Consider the following 8,537-nt stretch of genomic DNA (forward strand, 5'->3'; position numbering starts at 1 on the left):
TGTCAACCTTAACATAGGGAAAATTATCACATATATGTTTCATAACCTTGTCTCCTGGATGGCCCAATCTACAGTCCCACAGGTTTACATTAAGATTCTTAAAAGAAAAGACAGTCTTAGCAGTATATCTTTGATCAGATTTAGGAAAAGCTTGTAGGTAATAGAGGCCCTTCCAAGAATTAGCACATCCAATCATCTTCAATGTATGATTCTCCTTTATCTGACAAGTCTTAGAGGAAAAGGTTAGACTGCAGTCCAGGTCTTTAATGAGGCTTTGAACAGAGATTAAATTGAAACAAAATTCAGGGATATAGAGGACATTAAAAATGATAAAATCTTTGGAAAAATATACAGTTCCAGCATGTTCAGCAGTTAGAACAGTATTATTTGGCAGTTTCACAGAAATAGGTTTAATTTTATAAAAAATGACAAAATTTGTCCTATCATGTGTCACATGGTCTGTGGCACCAGTGTCTATTATCCATGAAAAATTACCTTGTTTATGTTCAGTGTCGCCTCTTTGGACTTTATTGACTTTGTGAGGGGGTTCATCAATCTTGTCCATCATCCTGAGGAGCTTTTACATCTGCTCGGCTGTGAAAGAGCTGAAAATGTTCCCATTATTAGTTTGTTGTGTGATCTGAACCCCTTCTGTCTCACTGCTGTTTTGGCAGGCGTTGGCAGTGCCCTAATCAGTCCTCTTGTCTTGATTGCTGTCACCTTTCTTATACCAATGAGGATATCTGTGCTTAGAGTAACACTCATCTACAGTGTGGTTCATCTTGTTGCAAAAGGAGCATTGCTATCCATAGTTAGGATTTCTACCCTTTCCTCTCCCTTGGGCACGAAAACCAGAGCCTCTTCCCTGGCCCTTCCATTGATTGTTCTTGTCACTAACATTTGCTAGAACCTTGACCTCAGGAGAGCTATGTTTCTCTTGTCTCTCTTGTTGCATAATGAGAGAAAAGACCCGATTGACATTAGGTAGGGGGTCCATCAAAAGAATTTGTGTCCTGACAGTGTTGTAGGAATCATTTAGCCCTTTCAAGAAGCATATCACATGCTCCATTTCCCTGTATTTTAAGGAGATTCTAGAGAGATCACAACTACATTGAATCTTACATTTGCAAGTAGGGATGGGTCTTAGAAATTCCAACTCCTCCCATAGAATTTTCAGATCAGTAAAGAACTGACTTACTCCTTTCTCTCTCTCCCTGTTTGATAGAGTGTATGTCCTGCAGCAAGTCTGAAATATTGAATAATCTCCTTTGGAGAATCGTTCTTTCAGTTCATCCCACAGTTCCTTGGCCTCTTTAATGTATATGACGCTTTCAGCAATCTGTGGGGAGAGAGTCTTGGTTATCCAAGAAAGTATCATCACATTACATCTTTCCCATGCATCAAACAGTGCATCTGTTTTATGGGGTTTCTTTATGGACCCATCAATGAACTTTGTTTTATTCTTGGAGAGCAAGGCTCTTCTCATACTTCTGCTCCATGAGGAGTAATTGTTCTCGTTTAGAGTTTGTGTAATGAGAGTGAGGCCCGGGTTCTCACCTGGATGTAGGTAATAGGGGCTGGATGGGTTATAAGATTGATCTGTTTGATCCATAGGACAGGAATCCAAGAAACTGTCCAAGAAGATACCAAGAAGTGAATTAGAGGCAACGGAAATAGAGCAAGCACTAGACCTGCTCTGATACCATTTTAAGACTGGCCCAGCACTGTACACATAAGTAAATGGCCCAGCCCATGATGGTTTATACGCAGTAAGCGTAAGGCTAATATTCTAGCCACGCCAGCACTGTGAGAAATGCGTGAGAGGAGAGAGGACAGAGCAAAAGAGAAGACTCTCCAGGCGATGAAGCTCCGGCGTCTTCAGTGCAGATCAGCAGCGGAGGAGACAGTGGTCGACGATGACGAAGAAGAGAAAAATGAAGAGCACAACTTGAGAGGTAAAAAAAACGTTCTCTTTTCTTATTTCATAATCTTGTAGAATATTGATACTGGAAAAATGTATTTTCATTCTTGCTTTAAACAAAGGAGAGCTCTATTTATAGAGCTCTGTTAACAAACTATTAAAAGCCTAAAAACTAATAACCGTAAATCATAATAGAAAGCATTAAATTACTGTCTTCTTTGACATTAAGGAATCAATCTTGATTCCTAATAGTTTGATTAATTTCAAGAGTAAACGAGTTAAGATTAAACGATCAAAGCAAGTAAAGTTTTCAAAGGACAAGATTTGCTTAAGTTAACTTTATCTTTTACGAGACAAAAATCTTAAGCAAGGAAGGTCACAAAAAAATTTTATACTTTTTACTCAAACAAGTAGAAACCATCTTTAACAAGGTAGGCTAATCATTTTGAATAATTTGAGTTTGGAATTATCGTTTTCCTCAAACTTTATCAAATTGATGTTGTTTAATTCTTTATTCAAAATTAATGAATTACACATTGGCTAAATATATATAAATCTCTTGGAAAATGATACTTCAACTTTCAAATTTTATTACATCTGTTGGCACTAGTACAATAAAGCATAAAGGCACCGGTTGTAATTGTGTATAGACCTCGGTTCTACAACCGAGGCATTCGAAGGCGAAGTAAAAAATTTAAGGTTTATGCTTCGGTTATTGACTGAGATAAATAGAAACAAAAATATGCCTCGGTTATGTAAGAACCGAGGCAATAGCGTATGTGGTTTTTTTTCCAGACTTTCCTCGTTCTCGTTCATTCATGCCAATCAAAGTCAATTTCCCATTCAGCTTCAGAATCTAACAAGAACAAGAAAATCATAGCAGAAATCATGAACTCCATCTAACTGAACCCAGTATTACAACAGATGCAGCAGAAAATCAATAACTCCATCTAACAGAAAATCATAACAGAAATCATCTAACTCAATTTCCCAGTATTACAACAACCAATAATCGTCAACAATCTGTCCAAATTACAACCCACAAATTACAATGAGAAAAAAATCAGATTCAGAAACTCAGATACAGAGATATGAAGCTTAAGCTGAAGAAACTCAGAAGCAGAGACGAAGAAACTCTGAAGATGACCTTCGCTGTGGCCTCCTTCCGCGAATCCTCCGTCCACCGCCACAGATCCGCCCTCCGCCCCTCCATGCGCGCAGATCTGCTCTCCGTCCACCGCCACAGATCGACGCGTCCTCGCCATCGCCGCGTCCTCGCCACCGCCGCGTCCTCGCCGCCGCTGCGTCCTCGCCATCGCCGCGTCCTCGCCACCGCCGCGTCCTCGCCGCCGCTGCGTCCTCGTCGCCGTTGCGTTCGCGATGTGACCTAGCCGCCACCTCGCCTCCACAAAAACCACCGCGATTCGTAGATCGATGAACCTCCCACCAAACACCTTAGATCGCGCATCCCCTCCGCTTTCGACGCCGGCCACCATCGCGACTCCCCTCCGATTTCGAAGTCGGCCACCATCGCGCCCCCTTCGCTTTCGACGCCGGCCACCATCGCGCCTCTCCTCCGCTTTCAACGCCCGCCACCGTCGCGTCTCGTCCTCGCACCGTGGCTGTCAAGTGGGAGAGGAGAAGAGAGATCAGAGTGGGAACGAGAGGGGAGATGAGAGTGGGAACGAGAGGGGAGACGAGAGTGAGATGAGAGTGAGACGAGAGTGGGAACGAGAGGGGAGATGAGAGTGAGATGAGAGTGGGAACGAGGAAGAACGAGAGTGAGACGAGGAAAGTGAGACGAGTGTCAGAGGAAAAAGTGAGAAAGTGGGTCAGGTGGTGATTTGACCGAGTAATAGGCCTCGGTTTTACCTTTAACCGAGTCAATAGAGAGGGATAGAAAGGGGTTTAGGCACCGGTTTCGTAGCAAACCGAGGCAGTAGTTACGTTATACGCACCGGTTTTGTGTTAAGCGAAGCAATATGACTTTTGGACTTCGGATTGGATGGAGACCGAGGTATATAACCTTATACGCTTCGGTTTTTCAATAACCGAAGCGTATGTAGAGCGTTAAAATCTGCTTTTTTTACTAGTGTGGTTGTAGTTTGATTGAACCATTTAATATGAATCAATATAATGACCAGTCTAATTTTTAAAACAATTAAATAGAAGATTCAAATAAATTTTCTATTTATTATATAATAAAATGATTTAACGTTTCATTAAGAATCTTACCTTGAGTGTGAGACGAACTAATTAAGAATAAGAAATCTCTCATTCATCACCATCAAGCTCCATTTTCCATTTCTTTTCCCCTTTTTGCGTTCGTTAGACCTGCGCAATGTAAAACTTCAAATTATATTTTGGTAACTTCATAATCTTTGTAAAAGCTACGACAGTTAAAAGATCCAAAAGTTGTACGCAATATCTTTCTTTGTATGAATCAAATTTCTTAAAATCTTAATAAAAAATGAGCCATATATTCATTGGTTGATTGAAATTTATATAAATACAAAACATACCTCTGTTATTGGAATTGGAAGAGAATATAGCGAGAACATATGAGAAAAATAGGGAAGTATGAACAAAAGTGTTAATACTCTTCTTTTATTATACGTCTGCCATTACAAAGAAAAAAACGGCGCATGTTAATTAATTATTAAATCAATACTTTAGATTATATGTTTTAAGATGAAAAAAGTATACAAAAAAAAATAGTTAATTATTTCAACTATATAACCACATGCTTTACCCAGATACTACGTTTTTCATGTTCCCTTCTTTACAATAAAAAATTAATAATTAGTGCAACTATTGTCACGTGCATGATTATAAAAAAATCGACGAACTAGTACTTCTTAACAATGTGTACAATAGAACTACTTTCTATTGTCACACAAGGCCACCTTCCATACTTAATAAAGTATAGGAAAATGTTTCTTGAACAACCATTTTTGACAACATTTAGACACGCGCACACGTGTCAAAATCTGAGTGGTCTAGTTGGAAAAATTAAATGAAAATGGACCACTCAGATTTTGACACGTGTGCGCGTGTCTAAATGTTGTCAAAAATGGTTGTTCAAGTATCATTTTCCTAAAGTATATTACTGATTAAACGTCTAATTCATTCCAAGATGGTTATTGTATCCATCTTCATTCATATACCTTATTTTACAGTGATCATGCTCAGTCAGACTGGAATCATTTGTGAATCGTCAATATATTATATTCAAATTCATCCATGGCTATAGGTCAACTCCTCTAGTTCATTTAAAATGATATACTATAGTACAAACAGTACACTGTTAAAATATTGACAAAATTCAAATATTATTTTTCAAAAGAGATTTGAGTTGATTGAGTGCAACTATTATTATTTACTAATTAAGATTGAAGAGTTTTGAAATAATGAAAATAAATAATTTTTAATAAGATAAATCTATATTCTAGAAAACAAACAAAAAAATATGAAACTAACAATGCGGTAATTTTTTTTTACTGAGGATGGATTTTATGATCCAGTTCAATATTAAAATACTAAAAAATATACTTTTAAGTTTATTCTTGCACTCACAACAAAAGCTAACTAGTCTTAATTTTTAAAGTAAGTTTAAACTTTAATAATAAAAACTCTAATATATTTCTAACAAAGATTCGCATTAAATTCATATGTTTTGAAAGATTAATCGATAAAACTTTATGTCTAGATGAAAAATTTATTAGTTGTTCTATCCTAGATTATGAATTATTTCCTAGCCAATAAATATTCAACCAATAATCATGAAATTAAGAATGAAATAAAATACTAAGAGTAATGGAAACGAAGTTGATTAGATGGTAAAAATCACAAAGAGTAAATGTATATTACACCTAACTTCAATCACTAAAAAAAAAATTATTTAGGGGACATTGTTTTTCTCCTTTGTAAAGGTTTTTACCCGCCACAAATTAATTTGGAGATGTTTTTCAAACCTCTACTATTAGAGTCGCCACAATTAATATGCATAAATTTTTTACAATTCTTGGTATTAGATTTATATTGGCAAGATTTTTTTTAAGAGTTTTAATCTCTTTTTTAGTAACTATTATTTTTTTTATTTATACCTACATTCATAATTTCTTAATTTAATAAAATCTCTTTTTTTATAATATAAAATTGTAAAATACATCAAATTAATTTTATTAACGATTTAAGATAAAATACATTAATTGACCGTTACATTCTTAATATAAAAAAAGTACATATGTTTAAGTAACATTATAAAATTGACTAACTATTAGTTTACCCAATAATTTTCTTCTTGTTCTCTCAATCCAATTCTTTTAGAGCTCTAGAAAGAGAGGACTTCGCATCTGAGAGATCTGGAGCTAATTTCCGGTGTATGCTCTATGACCGTTTGCTTAATTTCCTCTCATCCTCAAGTTCATACCAGCATGGAGTCGATTTTGTCCCTTACTCTTTCAAACCAATTTATCCTCTGCAATTTGCTTCATCAGGTCATTAACCTCATGTCGATCTGCGATCTCGAAGCACATCTTTGATCCTTATACGCGCATGATAGCTCTATTTTTAATGCTTTTATCAATGCAATGTTAGAAGCATGTTGTTCTTCCAAGTTATATATTATCTTTAGACCTTTCAGAAGCTCTGTAGATATTTTGAGAGTATAATGTGGCTCACCAATCCTTCCCTTGAATTCCAAGGACTAGAAGGAGTGGCTCCAGGATTATAGGGTCATATGCAACCCAAGAAAGGACAAGCAAATAGGTGAATTCGCTTTTGAATCTCCTTCCGGTTAAGCTGAATTCGCTTTTGAATCACCGAGCAGAATGTAGGAGTTCTATGAAAGCTCCCGCCACTTAGGTTTTAGGTGAGTTCGTTCTAGAATCACCGAATGTCACTTGAATTTTAAGTGAATTCGTTTTAGAATCATTGAGCGACATTCGTGACTAGAATTTTAAGTGAATTCATTTTAGAATCACTAAGCGGCATTCGTCACTAGAATTTTAAGTGAATTTGTTTTAGAATCATTGAGTGACATTTTTAGTTGGGCAAGTGGTTTGTGCGTAGTGTCTTGTCATCTTCATCTAAGAAAAAATAGCAATTCGAATTTGAATGGCCAAAACATGTAGCCAATCAAATTAATATCAAAATAGTTTAGGTTATGAAGTTGGATGGCTAAGCAGGCGAGTCGGTTTGATCTTCGGTCCAACATTTGAAGGCCAAAAATGAGGAGTCCGTATTAAGATGTGTTACAGATGAAGGTGCTTTACTTCCTTGAGACTTGCAAAATAGATGAGGACAAATGTGTCCAGTTGATGCTCGCACGAGAGCAAGGCCATTGGAACTTGACAAGATTGAATGTTGATGGTCTAACTGACCGAGCGGGAAACTGAACCTCCTCTGCAGGATATTTTTACTCACAAAAATATACGTTAAATAAAATAGAGTAAACGCTTCAATATTTTATAATTTATAAAAGCTAGTGGAACCTGATAAGGTTGAATGTTAGTGGTCCAACTGACTGAGCGATAAGGGGTTAAACCTTCTTGTGCAGGATATTTTTACTCACAAAAATATATATGGGTTAAATAAAATATTTAATATTTTATAATCTTCTTTTATAATGAAAAATCATTAGAACTTGACAAGGTTGAATGTTGGTGGTCCAACTGATCGAGCGGTAAGGGGTTGAACCTTCCTGTGCAGGTATTGATACGAAGTAGCAATGTCGAGGCCGAGTACATGTATGGTTCCTTATGGTTTCATGGGGATGTCACCCTATCCCACGGTCGGCGCCAAATGTTTCGATTGAATTTGTTCGAGGGTCGGCCGTCCCTCCTTACTCTGCTTTCTTTCGATCATCCAATCCTCTCCGAGAACGCAATCCACTCCGATGGGTTGTTGATCTACAGAAGACATTCTAACGCTCAAGTCAGTATGTTTCATAAAGAGATCTTTATTTTATTATGATAGATCAATGTTATTCTAACTGGACATCAATCTTATATTTATAGGACTTGTGACAACCAAACATATTGATTAACCATCAATGTTGTATATTTTTAGGCAATTAAACTCATTAATCAATTATTAATACCGTACATTTGTAAAGAGTAAGGCAATATGACTCATTAATGCATGCTCATAAATGACTATTAGTACAATTCTCAATTCAGCTAAACCAATTATCCAAGACAAAGATAAACTTGAAATTACAAATTAAATATTTTTATTTATAAATACTGTATTTTTCAATGTATGCTTCTTATTTCGGCTTTGCTGTTTTCAAAATGGGTTCAAAGTACTAAAAACAACCTGAAATTTGAAAGGAACCTGACAACCTTAGTTTTTATAGTTCACCAACTTCATAAAACTATTCGTTAAAAATGCATGTGGATGTTTTAAACATGAATTATAATCTATATTTAAATTGAAATTACTTTTTTAAGTAGTTTATTACTTCTGTCTTCCATCGACAAAAATCTTCATGCCTTCATCAACTTTCTTTTATAAACAAATACGCATGTACATTACCTATGTGACAACAGAAGACTCAAAAGTGAACCATGATAAAAAAAGTTGAGTACTAGCGAATCATTATGATCACATG

The sequence above is a fragment of the Vigna angularis genome, chromosome 9 (genome assembly GCF_016808095.1).
Source record: "Vigna angularis cultivar LongXiaoDou No.4 chromosome 9, ASM1680809v1, whole genome shotgun sequence".
Classification (NCBI taxonomy): Eukaryota; Viridiplantae; Streptophyta; class Magnoliopsida; order Fabales; family Fabaceae; genus Vigna; species Vigna angularis.